Here is a 17,434-nt window from a genome sequence, read left to right as displayed (position 1 = left end):
TTATTTATTTGACACTGTGGTAATCCATTCAATTGGATGGAAAAGAACATATTAGTCAAACGAAACTGATGTCTCGTAGCCATGCACACTCACCCAAATAATCTGCCCCTGGATCCTGTTCATGGGCCGGTTCTCCAGCTGCTTGACGCCGAGCCATATTCTCGCTCGGGAATTTATTTTCCCTGGCCTTGCTGGGATACTAAAACCAACTTTCCGATTCAGCCTCAGCCTCAGACTCCAACCCCTGGACAATAGCAATACTGTGTGATGACTACCGAGGACAGGCTAAGAGGGATGACTGTTTTAATAGCACTTTATGACTCCTCAAGATGGACTGGAAACATCACCACAAGGAGAAAAAAGGTATTCGCCAAGGAGAGGGGACGCCACTGTAGTCAGAATCTGAGCTGGAATCAAAACCACAGACAGAAATAGGGCTGAGGTCCTACAGTGTAAATTCCAGGAACTGGGGAGGAAGCTTGAGGACATGGCCATCGGGGTTTTCAGAAATGTGCTAATTGTGCAATATTCACAACTAGTGAGAGAGAAATGATAAAATCACAATAAAATTGAATGACTGCATCCACGGGCTAATGGTTTGGGGAGAAATCTTCAAAAACTGTAGGAATAAAGGAGAGACATTTGGTAGCATCGCTCTCATTATTGTCTTTCCATTTTTCCATACCCTCCCTTCTTAGTTACCCCTCCCCCTCATACCCTTTCCTCCCACCCCTTCTCTCTCCTTCTCTTTTCTTTCCCTTTCTTTCTCCTTCCCGTTGGAATCATGAAACACAGTAAGTCCATAGGGTGTGTTTATGGGAGCCACGTGGTGCTTTGGCATGTTCCTATCTCTGACCAAAATATTAAAAATGGACATGTGAACCTAGAAATTCATTGATCAAATATAGCTTTCACATTGGGTGATCAGAAAGGTCAACTCTAATTTTAAGCTTTGATTCTGAACTATAAACAGCATCTGAAATTCATTTCAAAAATGGCCGAGGAATGAAGCAGGATCCTAGTAGAAAAATTCTCACTTCTTATGAGCCAACAAGAAGTATCTAGTCTTTAGCCAAGGGTCAGTCAGTGACTGTTTCAACCTGTGTTTGGCAGGAATGTTAATATTTAGGAGTTCTCACTTAGGTGAAGTCCCAGGGGATGTCCTAACTAACACATGTGAGGAGCCCTGCCATGCCAGGGCAGGCTGCCAAAAGTTCTCTATTCGGGCAAACCCAAGGACCTCCTGGAAGAAACACTGTCTGACTTACCATTATTTCCCAGAACCAAGACTCTTGAACAATGAATACACAGGGTGCCTTAAGTCTTGGAGCTTGCTTGCAACCTTAGATAGCAAGGAACCCATTCTGGAGTAAAATATTTTTAAAAATATATGCCAATGAAAGGACATATAGTTCATGCCATTAATGAACAATCAATTGGCTGTTTCTTTCTAGATTTATATTAAGGGGGATTCAGAGGTTCCATGAAGACCCTAATGGAAGAAGTGCCATAGTCAATAAGCAACACCTGCCATTACTGGCATAGGTGGATGTGTTTCATATTGTCTCAGTGAGTTTCATTTTCCTCAGTGGGGGAAAGCAAAAACTTTTGGATGTGATGCTATATGGGATTACTCAGATATGGTCTGCTCAGTCTGGGAAACTATCTCCAGCTTTTGTGAGACAGTAGGTTGTAAGAAACTGAACAACGTCAGTCATGAGTTGTAGTAAGAGTACAGTAGTGCAGCAATGTATAGTACAACATTTTCAGTAGAAATACTGAAAGAATAATACCCTTTCGGAGCCTACTAAGAAAGTGTAATAACAGTAAGGAGAGAACTCTGCTCATTTTAGAAACACTGACCAGAGAAATCATCCAAGTCAGCCTCCCAGCAAAGGGAGGGCCGTGAAGCCACCAGTGAGCAAAATGGAAAATCAGCTGTTATCTGTTCTCCTGTAATCCTAGATTTCTGTTATAGCACGTTATCTTCTAGGGAGATAAGACAGGTACAAAAATTATTATAAGGTAGAAATTGTAAGAGTATCACAAGGACAGATTAATTGCTGAGGGTCCCAATTCCTTCCTGGTAACGCTTCTAACTGACTTCATACGTGGGACAAATGTTTTGCTTACTACTATAAAAGTAAGTCATTTGCCATTTTGCCACCCAGTTGTTCAGATGGTAAGTAAGCTTCCAGAGTGCTCTGTGTATTCATAAGCCTCTCATCCTACATTAGCACTGACATTGGTAGTGATGAATCTTCTGAATAGGTAGACTCTGAATTTCACTAAACCTGGTAATTGTCATGAGATTTGTAGAGTTTAAAATCTGAAATGACCCCACACCAGCACCAGGACTTCGAAAAACCAGTGTACCTATCCAGTGATGTTAGACATGACATGGGAAGCCCGTTTTACTGTTTCAAAGAATGAAGTAGATTTTGTAGATTCAGTGAGATTTTCTAGCCTTCTTCATTTTCTTCGTTACCCAGCAAGATGAACTGACTTTCCCAAGGCAGCACCCCAAGCTAGTCTGACAGAAAAGCTGTTAGCCGATCTAGGAAGAATGGGTTAGGTGGCCTGAGAAACTTCTCTTTTTTTCATCCTACCTCTCACCTAGCTTTCTTGGTGTGTGAGCGCTTATGTATGTGAGGTTGCAATCTCTTAGAGAAGTCCCTCTTACACCTGATACATAAAATCCTGAATAAACACTGATTTTGCTACGATTTTTCACTCTCAATTAGACTTAGCTGGGAGAAGAGGAAATTCACACCCTAGAATTTGCACTGAAACTTTAAAAATTAATTCACCAGATTTGAATAGTTTGTCTAACCCACGATGGTTTCATAGTTTCTGTCCTGAAAGCTGCTGAAGTCACATTGTACTATATCATTTGGAAGATGTTAATGACTCAAAGCCATTGGTTTGTAAGATTACCCACTCCTGCTTTTGAATTTATTTTGTTTATTTTGATTGGTTTTAATTTAAAAATGTTCTTCCAAACTATATTACTATGTTGGAAAATGTGTTTGAAAAGTCATCTCTTTCCTTTTCTTCTAAAAACTATATAAGCGAAGAAGGGGTTGTTTCATTTTGCAAAATATGTTTTGCTTTATTTTGTTTACTGATTGCCATTTTATTTTCTGCCATCCTTGGAAACTTTATGAATTATCAGGGTGATACTGGGATCTTCAACGATGTCACAGGACCCTTGCATTTATAGAAGTGCTGACCAAGAAGAAAAAGCAGGAGGGTAAGAATTATTCAGAGGGCCTGTTACAGGCTCATTGAAATCTGGGAGCAATGTTTTACCATTCAAGTAATAAATTATTGCCTTTCCACTATTTTACTTTGAATGTATTCATCATATCTCATCTGCTGACAAAGACCAAACTTCAAGTATTAATAAGTAATAATTGTTGAAATAGCTGTAACTTTTCCATTTTGCTCATACAGGTAATAATCTTTCATACATTTTAATACACCATTAATGAAATCTTTAAACAAAACTTCACAGTTCATCTGCTTGCTCAAAGGAGAGGCTGTGAAGTACTATTTAAGAATGTTTTTCTTTTTGCAATGCCTTCATATGTTTTCAATCAAAGCAAGCATGCAATTTTAAAATATTAGAATATAATGTCTCCAATGTAGCATACTTTCAAGAAAGGTGAGATATATGTGTGTGTGTGTGTCTGTATGTGTGTGTGTGTGTGTGTGTGTATATATATATATGTATTTGATTTGTAGATGTTGACTTTGATCTATTAGAGACAGAAATGTATTTCTTAACTTCAATAATAGGCCACAATATAATAATATTCATAAATAAACACTTAATATTTCTTATTTTATGCTATAAGTGAATTCTCAAAGTAACTATTTGAACTAAATAATTTATTCTTAGACATTGATGTTCCTGTTAAATTATTCTCTATTTTTAAAAAATTCCACATTTGCCATGCACTCCATACATCTTCAGTATTTGGGACATTTTCAAAAACTTCTGTTTTTATTTATAAAACATTTGTTCATAATATTATAATTAGAAGCATATACACTGTAGCTTTTCTTTGAAAACCCTTTCCATTTAAAAAATCTTCCAGCACAGAGAAAACTTTCCATCACCTCTTTTGCTTTAAACTAAACAATCCAAAGGGCTCCATTTTCGATGTGATCTGTATTGTCTATCCCACAGAAACATTTGTGAGTTCCTTTCATTCAGCAAATAGATCGAGTGAGCCTTTTCACGTAATTTTTCACATCTCACCATCAGTAACCTTGCAAAGAAACACATCTGTACAGCTGTCACTAAGATAGTTTCATTTTTAATCTATAGCATATTAGTTCTCCATTTCACTGAACTCAAAGGCAAGTTTGGACAAAAAAAACTATGGATTCATAAACGTCATTTCTACATGTGCATTTTGATGTCACCTCAGACTTCAGAGATTTAAAACAAAAATCTTCATTTTTCTTTCCAGTCTTGCTCTCAGCCTAACTTCACTGTTTCTACTGCTAGGGCCAGCATTCTGAATTTCCAAGCTATAAACTGGGTGATTGTGATGGTTAATACTGAGTGTCAACTTCATTGGATTGAAGGACACAAAGTATTGATCCTGAGTGTGTCTGTGAGGGTGTTACCAAAAGAGATTAACATATGAGTGGGTTAGGGAAGGTAGATCCACCCTTAGTCTGCTGGGCACAATCTAATCAGCTGCCAGCAAATATAAAGTAGGCAGAAAAATGTGAAAAGGAGAGATGGGCCTAGCCTCCCAGTCTACATCTTTCTCCAGTGCTGGATGCTCCCTGTCCTCAAACATTGGACTCCAACTTATCAGTTCTGGGGCTTGGAGTAGCTCTCCTTGCTCCTCAGTTTGCAGACAGCCTATTGTGGGACCTTGTGGTCATGTAAGTTAATACTTTATAAGCTCCCCTATATATATAGGTATAATGTTGTTATATCTATATAACATATATCTATATAATATAGTATATAATTATATATTTGTATATTATATATTATGTATATATAAATATATCTGTATATTATATATTATGTATCTATAAATATGTATATTATATATTATGTATATATAAATATGTATATTATATATTGTATATATAAATATATAATATATTATGTATATAACATATTATATATTATGTATATATAAATATATCTGTATATTATATATTATGTATATATTATATATTATGTATATGTAAATATATCTATATATTATGTATATATAAATATATAAAATATATATTTATATATATATATATCCTATTAGTTCTGTCCCTCTAAGAGAACCCTGACTAATAAAGATTTTCATACCAGGAGTGATTCTAGAGGAACAGAACATTAAGAATGGAGTTCTTCCATTGGTTTTGGGGTTTCCAGAGTTGGGTACTTAATAAGATTAGATGCAGAAATGCTAAGGACTCTACTTCTAATAGTATGGAGAACACTGATTATGCTTGGCATGAACTGTTTAGAGAGTTATGCAAAATAAACGCATTTGACACTCCTGATTCACCACTTGTGAGAGGCAAGGAGTTTAGTGACTCTATAGATAATACCTTTGACCATATGTGGAGAACCAAGGAACATAATGAAGCTGATTGGTTGCTCCTAAGTTCAGTGGACTAAGTGATGAAAGAAAATGATGAACTCAGGGATTCTGTCTCTCAGCTTCAGAAGCAGATACTGAGCCTCAAATCTGCTAAGATTGCCCTGAATGAGAGTCTTATCTCCTGTAGGGAAAGAGCTGAAATTGTAGAAAATCAGACACAAGCTCTTGTCATGCAAGTGGTTGACCTGCAATGAAAGGTGCATGTGCAGCCTCACCAGATGTCTACTGTTAAAATGAAAGCATTGATTAGAAAAGAATGAGACCCGGAAACTTGGAATGGAGACATATGGGAAGACCCTGATGAAGCTGGGAACACTGAGTTTGTAAACTCTGATGAACCTTTTTTTGCCAGAAGGAACAGCTTCCCCATCCCAGGAGTGGAAACATCCCCTCCCTGACCCATGCTGCCATTAGCCTTTCCACCTTTGCCTGAAGAGATACACCCTGCACTGCCCAAGGCAACAGTGATGGCCTCCCCTGAAACAGTTGTCAGGCAAGATAATGTTGATTCTCCTCAGAAGCCACCCCCAACATCTCTGTTTGCTTCTAGATCTATAACTAGGCTAAAGTCCCTGTGGGCTGCTAGAGGTGAGGTTGAGAGTGTGACCCATGAGGAGGTGCACTACACTCAAAAGTAACTGTTTGAGTTCTCCAATTTATATAAACAGCAATCTAGAGAAAAGGTATGGGAATGGATATTATGGGTAGGGGATAATTGTTGAAGGAACATAGAGTTGGGTCAGGCTGAATTTATTTATTTGGGCCCACTATGTAGGGACTCGGCATTTAATATTGCAGTTTGGAGAGTTAATAAATGTTCTAATAGTTTATTTGCTTGGTTAGCTGAAATGTGGATTAAAAGATGGCCCACTGTGAGTGAGCTGGAAATGCCTGATCTCCTTTGGTTTAATGTAGAAGAAGGGATTCAAAGGCTTAGGGAGATTGGGATGGTAGAGTGGATTAGTCACTTTATACCTACTCATCACAGCTGGGAGGTCCTTGACCAATGCCTTGTGAAATATATTTGTAAGGGCAGCACCTGCATCTTTGAAGAGTCCCGTAGTTGCTCTTTTCTGTATATCAGATCTAACAGTGGGAACCACAGTCACTCAACTACAAAATTTAAATACAATGGGAATAACTGGATCTTGAGGTGGCAGGACTAAGTGGCAGCACTCAACTTTCACAGGCAAGGTGGGTGTAGCTACTGTAATGGACAGCAGAGGCAAAATGGCAATCAGAATAGTCTGACCTGTGTAGAGCTCTGGCATTGGCTAATTAATCATGGTGTTCATAGAAGTGAAATTGATAGGAAGTCTGCTGCATTCCTACTTAAATTATACAAACAGGAAACTTCTAGGTCAAATGGACAAAGACTAATTTGAATTATAAAAACAGAATATGGCCCCTCAATCAATTTCCAGACTGGAGTCAGAATCCCTTGAATGAAGGGGAGGCTGGGTCCCCTAAAGGAAGGACCCTACTACATTATCAATAATTTATGCAGTGAATCTCTCCCATCCATCCCCAAGGATATCTCCAGCCTTTTATCAGGGCAACTGTGCACTGGGGAAAGGGAAATGATCAGACATTTTGGGAACTACTGGACACTGGCTCTTAGCTGATGTTGATTCCAGGGGACCCAAAACGTCATTGTGGTCCCCCAGTTAAAGTAGGGGCTTATGGAGGTCAGTTAATTAATGGAGTTTTAGCTCAGGTCTGACTTACAGTGGGTCCAGTGGGTCCCCAGGCTCATCCTGTGGTCGTTTCCCCAGTGCCAGAATGTATAATTGGCATACACATACTTAGCAGCTGGCAGAACCCTGACATTGGCTCCCTGACTGACAGGGTGAGGAATATTATGGGGGGAAAGGCCAAATGGAAGCCATTAGAGCTGCCTCTACCTAGAAAAATAGTAAATCAAAAACAATATTACATCCTTGGAGGGACTGCAGAGATTAGTGCCATCATCAATGACTTGAAAGATGCAGGGTTGGTGATTCCCAACACATCCCCATTCAACTCTCCCATTTGACCTGTGCAGAAGACAAATGGATCTTGGAGAGCCAGTGGATTATCGTAAGCTAAACCGAGTGATGACTCCAGTTGCAACTGCTGTACCAGATGTGGTTTCATTGCTTGAGCAAAGTAACACATCTCCTGATACCTAGTATGCAGTCATTGACTTGGCACCTGCCTTTTTCTCCATTCCTGTCCATAAAGCCCACCAGAAGAAATTTGTATTAAGCTGGCCAGGCCAGCAATATACCTTTACTGTCCTACCTCAGGGGTATATCAACTCTCTAGCTTTGTGTCATAATCTTATTCAGGGAGACCTTGATTGCTTTTGGCTTCCAAAAGATATCACACTGGTTCATTACATTGATGACATTATGCTGATTGGATCCAGTGAGCAAGAAGTAGCAAACATACTGGACTTATTGGAGGGACATTTGCATGCCAGAGGATGGGAAATCAATCCAACTAAAATTTGGGGAACCTCTACCTCAGTAAAATTTCTAGTGGTCCAGTGGTGTGGGGTCTGTTGAGATATTCCTTCTAAGGTAAAGGATAAGTTGTGCATTTGGCCCCTCTACAACCAAGAAAGAGGCACAACGCCTATTGGGTCTATTTGGATTTTGGAGGCAGCACATTCCTCACTTAGGTATGTTACTCTTGCCCATTTATTGAGTGACCTGAAAGGCTGACAGTTTTAAGTGGGGTTCAGAATAGGAGAAGGCTATGCAACAGGTCCAGGCTGCTGTGCAAGCTGCTCTGCCACTTGGGCCATACGACCCAGCAGATCCAATGGTGCTTGAGGTGTCAATGGCAGATAGGGATGCTGTTTGGAGCCTTTGGCAGGTACCTATAAGTAAATCATAGCAGAGGCCTCTAGGATTTTGGAGCAGGGCCCTGCCATCTTCTGCAAATAACTACTCTTTTCTTGAGAGACAACTGTTGACCTGTTACTGGGCTTTGGTGGAAATTGGACATTTGACTATGGGTCATCAAGTCACCATGTGACCTGAACTGCCTATCATAAACTGGGTGCTTTCTGACCCATCTACCCATAAAGTGGGTCATGCACAACAGCATTCCATCATCAAATGGAAGTGGTGTATACATGATTGGGCTGAAGGCACAAGTAAGTTACCTGAGGAAGTGGCTCAAAGTCCCAAGGTCTCCACTCCTTCTCTCCCCCAGCCTGCACCGATGGCCTCATGGGAATTTCCCTATGTTCAGTTGACAGAGGAAGAGAAGACTAGGGCCTGGTTCAAAGATGGTTCTGCAGGATATGCAGGCGCCACCCGAAAGTGGACAGCTGCAGCATTACAGCCCCTTTCTAGGACATCCCTGAAGGACAGCAGTGAAGGGAAATCTTGCCAGTGGACAGAACTTTGAGCAGTGCACTGTTTCATGGGCTGTAGCCAATGGTTTGGCCAGATGGTCAGGGACTTGGAAGAAGCATGACTGGAAAATTGGTGACAAAGAAATTTGGGGAAGAGGTATGTGGATGAACCTCTCTGAGTGGTCAAAAAATGTGAAGATATTTGTATTCCACGTAAGTGCTCACCAACAGGTGACCTCAGCAGAGGAGGAGTTTAATAATCAAGTGGGCTGGGCGCGGTGGCTCAAGCCTGTTATCCCAGCACTTTGGGAGGCTGAGACGGGTGGATCATGAGTTCAGGAGATCGAGACCATCCTGGCTAACACGGTGAAACCCCGTCTCTACTAAAAAATACAAAAAAAAAAAAAAAAAAAAAAACCTAGTTGGTCGAGGTGGCGGGCACCTGTAGTCCCAGCTACTCGGGAGGCTGAGGCAGGAGAATGGCGTAAACCCAGGAGGCAGAGTTTGTAGTGAGCTGAGATCAGGCCACTGCACTCCAGCCCTGGCAACAGAGCAAGACTCCGTCTCAAAAGAAAACAAAACAAAACAAAACAAAAAACAAAAAACCAATAATAATAATCAAATAATCAAGTGGATAGGATAACCCAATCTGTGGACATCACTCAGCCCCTTTCCCCAGTCATCCCTGTCATTTCCCAATGGGCCCTTGAACAAACGCTGTACCAGGAGACATAACGATTCCATTACAGTGGAAGTTAAGATTGCCACCGCGACACTTTGGGTTCCTCCTACCTTTAAGCTAAGAAAGGAGTTACAGTGTTGATTGACTGGGGTAATTGACCCAGACTATCAGATGAAATCAGTCTACTACTCTACAACAGAAGTAAGGAAGAGAATGCATGGAGATCTAATAGGGCATCTCTTAGTATTAACATGCCCTATGATTAAGGTCCATAGGAAACCACAACAGCCCAATCCAGGCAGAACTACAAATGATGCAGACCCTTCAGGAATGAACGTTTGGGTCACTCCTCTAGGAAAAATCCACTACCTGCTGAAGTGCTTGCTGAAGGCAAAGGGGATACAGAATGGGTAGTAGAAGAAGGTAGTCATCAATACCAGCTATGACCACCTGACCAGCTGCAGAAATGAGGACTGTAGTTGCCATGAGTATTTCCTCCTTCTTTTAAAAAAATATTTGTGCATGTATACGCTCGTACTAAGAAAATATCTTCATTTTATTTCCTTTTTCCTTTATCATGTGACATAAGCGTTATTGCCTTCATATCAGCATTTAAGTATTGTTAACTTCGTGTAATAGTATTTGGGTTGGGGATTAGTGCATTTCCAGTTGTATGAAGGATAGTTGTATTCTGTTAGGTGTAATTATGACCTTATTATTGTCTTTATTTGAAGATTATGTTTAATCTCAGGAGATGTATATGGGTTCAAGTTGACAAGGAGTGTGTGTGTGATGGTTAATACTGAGTGTCAACTTCATGAAGGATGCAAAGTATTGATCCTGGGTGGGTCTGTGAGGGTGTTTCCAAAAGAGATTAACATTTGAGTCAGTGGGCTGGGGAAGGCAGACCCACCTTTAATCTGGTGGGCACAATCTAATCAGCTGCCAGCAAATATAAAGCAGGCAGAAAAATGTGAAAAGGAGAGACGGCCCTAGCATTCCAGCCAACATCTTTCTCCAGTACTGGGTGCTTCTTGTCCTTGAACAGTAGACTCCAGGTTCTTCAATTTTGGGGCTCAGACTGGCTCTCCTTGCTCCCAGCTTGCAGACAGCCTATTGTGGGACCTTCTGATTGTATGAGTTAATACTTAATAAGCTCCCATTATATATATGTATAGTTCTGTCCTGTTTTATATTTATATATTATATATTATATATATATATAGTTCTTTGTTCTGTCCCTCTAAGAGAATCCTGAGTAATACAGTGATCAACTTTGATTTAGAGGCCTTGATCTTTTTCCGTGTCTAGAGAGTCTCTGTATACCACCACACATCCAGTGCAATCTAGGTGCCTATGACATCCAATATGTACTTTGTCATTATCCTCCTGTCCACTTTTTCTATCTTAATTTATGTTTGTCTCCAGTTTATTCTACCAATCAAATGCATGCAAAGCTATGTAATGCATCTCCCTAAGAATACCCCTTTCCTATTGCCTCTCCCTTTCTTGGGGCCCTTTAGTAACAGTTTTAACTTTAAACCCTTCAGCCAGATTGCTCTATAGACTTACTTGCATACTCTATTTTCTTATATAATATTAGTCTTAGCACTAATATTTACAGAAAAGACTTTTGAGTCTTTTTATTCTGTTAGGTACTAGGATAAATACTTTAGCTATATTTTCTAATTTAATCCTTGCTACAACCAGATAGTAGATATTATGTCCATTTCTCATGCCAGAAAACTGAAATTCAGGTGCATTTGAATAGCTCACACAAGGCTAACAGTCATAGAGATAGAATTTATACCGAGGGCTTAACTAAAAGCTGTGTTCATTTTTTTGTTTGTTTTTTGTTTGAGATGGAGTCTTGCTCTGTTGCCCAGGCTGGAGTGCAGTGGCACGATCTCGGCTCACTGCAAGCTCTGCCTCCCGGGTTCACACCATTCTCCTGCCTCAGCCTCCCAAGTAGCTGGGACTACAGGTGCCCACCACCACGCCTGGCTAATTTTTTGTGTTTTTATTAGAGACAGGGTTTCTCTGTGTTAGCCAGGATGGTCTTGATCTCCTGACCTCGTGATCCGCCTGCCTTGGCCTCCCAAAGTGAGCCGTGTTCTTTTTTGTTTTCCTTTTGCCACAAAGGTTTATATTTTTAGCTAACACTTTATAATGCCTCCCGCAGACCTTTGTCTTTGACCAAATGATTCTATTAAATTTACTGAAGTATGCCTTAAAGTTTTTCATCAACGTTCTTTTGTTTTTTTTTTTTTCACATAATTGTGCCTAGAGTGCCATTCCTCCTGCCCAGTGAATTGTCATCTATTTTTCAAAGCCCATCACAAGCCCTACTTCCTTCTCAAAAATTTAATCTAGCTATCCACCTATCATAAAAGTGGTTATATCCAATCCAAATTCCTACATATATTAATACTATTCAATTTGTTAATTAGTTTTCTACTGCCCTATGTCAGATTTACTTTGCCCTATGGTAGTATTGATACTTTTTTTGTTTGAATTTATTTTTTGCATGTTCTTACGTTGTAGTATTTCTCCAACCATATTGTCAGTAGCTTTGTCTTTCTACAGTTTCTTGTACATAGTAAGAGATAGATAAATATTTGCTGATTTGATTATTTAAGAAATTCAGTTTAGACTGGTTGCCCAAACTGGTTGTTCTGACTGTACTGATTAAGTCAGCCATGGTAAGGAAGTCAGTTGTTTATACAAACAATGCCATATCTTGGATATACTGTGATTTCAGATGCAATTTAAACATTCATCTAACAGAAAAAAAATATTAGGTAATAAAACTGGGGGCATAAAGATTAATTGTAAAATTCAAATGTTACAATAATATCATGTTTGTTCCAAGTTGTTAAAAGAAAAACTTAGACAAATTAAATTTAACAAAGTTTTATTGAGCAAACACAATTCTTGAATGGGGCAGCCTCCCAAGCGAGAGTTGGCTCAGAGAAACTCCAGCGCAGTCATGTTGTAGATTTATGGACAGAAAAAGTGGCATACAGAAAATGGAAGTGAGGTACAGAAACAGTCAAATTGGTTGGAGCTCAGCATTTGCTTGATTTAAACATGGTTTGAACAGTTGGCTGCCTTTCATTGGCTGAAACTTGGTGATTGGCACAAGAGCGGGTTAATCTGTTTACAAATCCAGTGAGATTTCAGTTTACCATTTATAAGGAAACCTTTAGGGCAGATTTAAAATATGTAAGGCGCCAACTTTAGGTTAAATTTGGTTGAACAAAATCAATAAGTATACATATATAAAGGTTTCAAAAAATCTGTGAAGATAAAAATCAACAAATATTAAACAATAATTGGTAGATCAAAGAGTAATTATCTCTGCATTGCTCTTGGACTGTTTTTAATATGTGATTTACATTAAATCCAAATTGCAAGACACGAGATGACACCTTCCCCTACTTCATCCCCAACACACTCAGCTATTAAATCTCTATCTCACTCTTAATTAAAATCATAGAATGTTATTACTGGAAGATTCCATATAGATTCTGAGTCCAACCTCTTGCTCACTGGAGAAAATGTCTAGGAAACTTCCTTGCCATGCTGTGATTTTGTCATTCTGTCATTCAGCTTCTCTCTGAACACCTCTGGGAATAGGCAACTCTGTGCTTCTAAGTTAGCCCTGACAATTGTTAGGCATTTGTCATTGTTAAACCAGCTCTTTCTGAAAATAAGCCTTGGTCAACCTCTCTATAACATTTCCCCATTTTAAAAAATTCTTCTAAATTACAAGGTTTCATAATATATTAGCTAAAATCAAACAAACCTCAATTTTTCCCAATACAATTCCTTTAATTATTTGAAGAAAACTCCCCTGCCTCTTCCTAATATCTCTACTCCAGACCCGTTACCCTAGCCCAGGAAAAAAATCTCTAGTTCTTTCAGCTAGCCGTCCTTTGACTTAGTCTCCATACGTCTCACTATCCTGGCCTTTCTCATTTGGATATTCTCATCCCGAGACTACAATAAGCCAGATGTGGCCTGAGGAGGGCAGAAACCTTGAAACTATAACTTCTCTTGCATTAGAAATGTTATTTCTGTCATTGCAGCCTAAGTTTGCATTAGCTTTTACAACAGTAGCATTATACTCATGGGTTCTGCTGAACTTGTGGTCTAAAGCCCTAGGCCTTTTTTTTCCCCCTAGGAAGCACATTCAAGCCATGTATCTCTCATCCTGTCCTTATGTAATTAATTTTTTTTTTTTTTTTTGACTGTGCAAGGCTTTTCCTTTATGCTTTTGTGCCTTTTATCGTGTTGGGCTGCAGAAGTGCATGATGGGACAAACGAGAGGAAACCACAAGATTCTTGGCTGCTCTGAATGCTGAGAATCTGGAATGGCTTTGGTGAATTACAATAGGAGTTCTACTCAATAAACCCAAAACCCTATGGATATTAAAAACATAAAAACAAGCAAAGCAAAAAAAACCCCAAAAGCCACTTGCTGGTGAGAGTTGCATTTTACCTTCCTTAATACTAAAATTGGAAGATGAGGAGGGAAAATACCTAAATCCTTGGTAGTTGAGGCCTCCAACTAGGACAGTTTTTCATTCTTCTGAAAGTTTTTGCCTTCATTCCAGCCTTTCAGTTAGTAGGGGATCTAGTAGATGGGAACATATTTAAAATATGCAGAGTTTTTTCTGGGTTTCTTCTTCCCTGAGCCAATTATCACTGATTCAACAGCTTTCCCCTTCCTCCATTAGCACATAAGTTACCTTTTGCCTCCAAACCGTCTGGAACTCAAATGACTTTCAACTACTTGCACTCTGAAAGCACTTGTTGTTTCCTAGAAACAATTCTCTTCCCACTGGGGAAAATAGTGGGGAGCAGGGGAGACACAACACATGTCTCTTCCAAAAGGTCAGGCCAGATCATTGATAAAAGCAGCCTTTTTCTTAACAATGATGTGGTGCATCATACCCACAGCGCCTTATCTTTCCCTCTGTTTCTCTTTCTTCTATTGATGACTTTTTAGATTTGCTTTTTCTTTGGGGGCTGCAGCAGATGCTGTTGGTACCTGTATTTATTTGCTAGGATTGCCATAACAAATGCCACAGACTAGGTGGTGGAAGCAACAGAAATTTGGTTTCTCATCATTCTGCAGGCTAGAAATCCAAAATCAATGTGTCGACAGGGTTGGTTTCTTCTGAGGCCTTTCTCCTTGGTTTGTGTATTAGTCCATTTTCACGCTGCTGATGAAGACACACCTGAGACTGGGTAATTTTTAAAGAAAAAGAGGTTTAATGGACTCAGTTCCACGTGGCTGAGGCGGCCTCACAATCATGGCAGAAGGTGAGGAAAGAATGTGCCTACATCTTACATAGTAGCAGGCAAGAGAGAATGAAAACCAAGTGAAAGAGGAAACCCCTTCTAAAACCATCGGGTTGGCAGCACATGGTGGCTCATGTCTGTAATCCCAGCACTTTGGGAGGCCGAGGTGGGCGGATCACCTGAGGTCGGGAGTTCAAGACCAGCCTGACCAACATGGCAAAAACCCATTCTCTGCTAAAAATACAACAATTAGCTGGCGTGGTGGCACATGCCTGTAATCCCAGCTACTCGGGAGGCTGAGGCAGGAGAATTGCTTGAACCCAGGAAGCAGACATTGCAGTGAGTCGAGATTGTGCCATTGCACTCCAGCCTGGGCAATAGAGCAAGACTCCATCGCAAAACAAAAACAAAACCATCAGATCTCATGAGACTTACTACCATGAGAACAGTATGGGAGAAACTGCCCCCATGATTCAATTATCTCCCACTGTGTCCCTCCCACACCACAAGGGAATTATGGGAGCTACGATTCAAGACAAGATTTGGGTGGGGACACAGCCAAACCATATCATCTTGTAGATAGCCACGTTCTCCCTCTATCTTCACATGGCTGTCCCTAGGTGTGCGTCTATGTCCTAATTTCCCTTCCTATAAGGACATCAATTATAGTGAATTAAGGCCCACCTTAATGACCTTATTTTACGTTGATTATTGCTTTGAAGACCATATCTCCAAATACAGTCACATTTTGAGGAATTGGAGATTAGAATTTCAACATATGAACCTGGTAGGGGACACAATTCAGTGCATAACAGTACCCCCATCCAGATCCACTTCTCTGGACTTAGGCACTATTTCCTAGCTTCTTTAAGCTTCAGCTTCTGCTGCTAACTGCTCACAGCTTCTTCCAGCATCCTTCTCTGAAGAATGCACTTGGTTGACAGGAGCTGTCTAGCATGGAAATGTCAGGAAAGTTGAGAATGCCCCTCTCAACTCTGCCACAGTCAATTTTGTCAGATGGTGGGAAGAAGGGAGGTTGCAGGGGGTGCAGTAACTTTTGTAGTAGAATTCCTGCTCCAGAGCGCCCCATGGGATCAGAATGAGGCTAGACTTCTCCTGTAACCATCTCTGCCTATCTTTTTTTTTTTTTTTTTGAGATGGAATTTCACTCTGTCACCCAGGCTAGAGTGCAGTGGCACGATATTGGCTCACTGAACCTCTGCCCCCCTGGGTTCAAGCGATTCTCCTGCCTCAGCCTCCCTAGTAGCTGGGATTACAGGTGCCCGCCACTGTGCCTGGCTAATTTTTGTATTTTTAGTAGAGACAGAGTTTCACCATGTTGATGGTCTCGATCTCTTGACCTCGTGATCCACCCGCCTCGGACTCCCAAAGTGCTGGGATTACAGGCGTGAACCACTGCGCCTGGCCTCTGCCTATCTTTAATCTCATGCCTCTCCAGATGTTTTTCATTACCTTGAAGGTTCTCCCAAGAACACTTCCATTTTACATTATTTGCATACAAATCTCCATTGCAGGCTCTGCTTCTTGGAAAAACAAAGGCAGACTCCTGCTTTAGTATTACATCACTTGTTTAAAAATTAAGCACTTCAAAAGAGCATTCAATTTAATTCAGCAAACATTTACTAAGGATGATCTACAAGGGTGAATTTCTTCATTAGATGAGAAGCTTCTTGAGGGCAGGGATGAGGTCTAATTGACTCTTTTTCTCTAGTGGCTAGCACAGTGCCAATCTCAATATATATATTTATTGAACAATGTTCTGTTGTGGAGGCATTATGATGAACATAATGCAGCCTCAACAGCAAATAAGTTTACAATTTTCTTGGGAAAAGCAAATGTGCTCCAACTCATAACAAATCAAATTTGAATTTGGAAAGTGCATAAAAAGCAATATGCACAGTGCTATGGAGGCATGGAGGATCAAAAGCATAATTTCAATTACAGGAAGATTTCATGAATCTGAATGAAATAGGCATATGATCTTAATAGAGAAGAGAAAATAATATTGCTAGCAGCTATTGAAAGACTACTATATGATAGACATTGTGTAAATTTCTTTATAAGTATTATTTAATATTTGTGGAATATCTATGGTATAAAGATTATTATTAGCTCTATCCTACAAAAATATGTCTTGAGACATTAAGTGATGTCTTCTAGCTGGGAAGTAGTGGAGCCCAGATTTAAACACATTCCTTTGGGGAAGGACATTGCAGGAAGAATATGATGAACACAGATAAAGATTCAGAAAAGAAGTCTACCAATATGAGCTTGAGTGGATGCAATAGGGAAAAAGCCTGAAAAGAGAAATTGGGACCAGTTTATGAGAGACTTGGAATACAAATGCTAAATTTGGATTTTATTTTATAAACCATGAGGAGCATCCAGAAGATATTTAACTGGAAAGTTGGCTGATAATACTTGTGTCTTAAGAAA

General features: G+C 39.8%; 1 long non-coding RNA gene across 4 annotated transcripts in view; it reads left to right on the top strand.

The window, feature by feature from the left end:
- Positions 1 to 17,434, top strand: part of LOC103887054 — a 55,341-nt gene that overhangs the window by 14,713 nt on the left and 23,194 nt on the right. For 3 of the 4 annotated variants that reach the window (XR_004185912.1, XR_004185909.1, XR_004185910.1), the window contains exons 2-3: positions 223 to 363; positions 3,176 to 3,253. This is a non-coding gene — a long non-coding RNA (uncharacterized LOC103887054). The remainder of the gene's footprint in view (positions 1 to 222; positions 364 to 3,175; positions 3,254 to 17,434) is intronic. The other variant, XR_004185911.1, reaches the window with a different exon arrangement.

The sequence above is a fragment of the Papio anubis genome, chromosome 8 (genome assembly GCF_008728515.1).
Source record: "Papio anubis isolate 15944 chromosome 8, Panubis1.0, whole genome shotgun sequence".
Lineage (NCBI taxonomy): Eukaryota > Metazoa > Chordata > Mammalia > Primates > Cercopithecidae > Papio > Papio anubis.
This window is presented reverse-complemented; position numbering and strand designations above follow the sequence as displayed.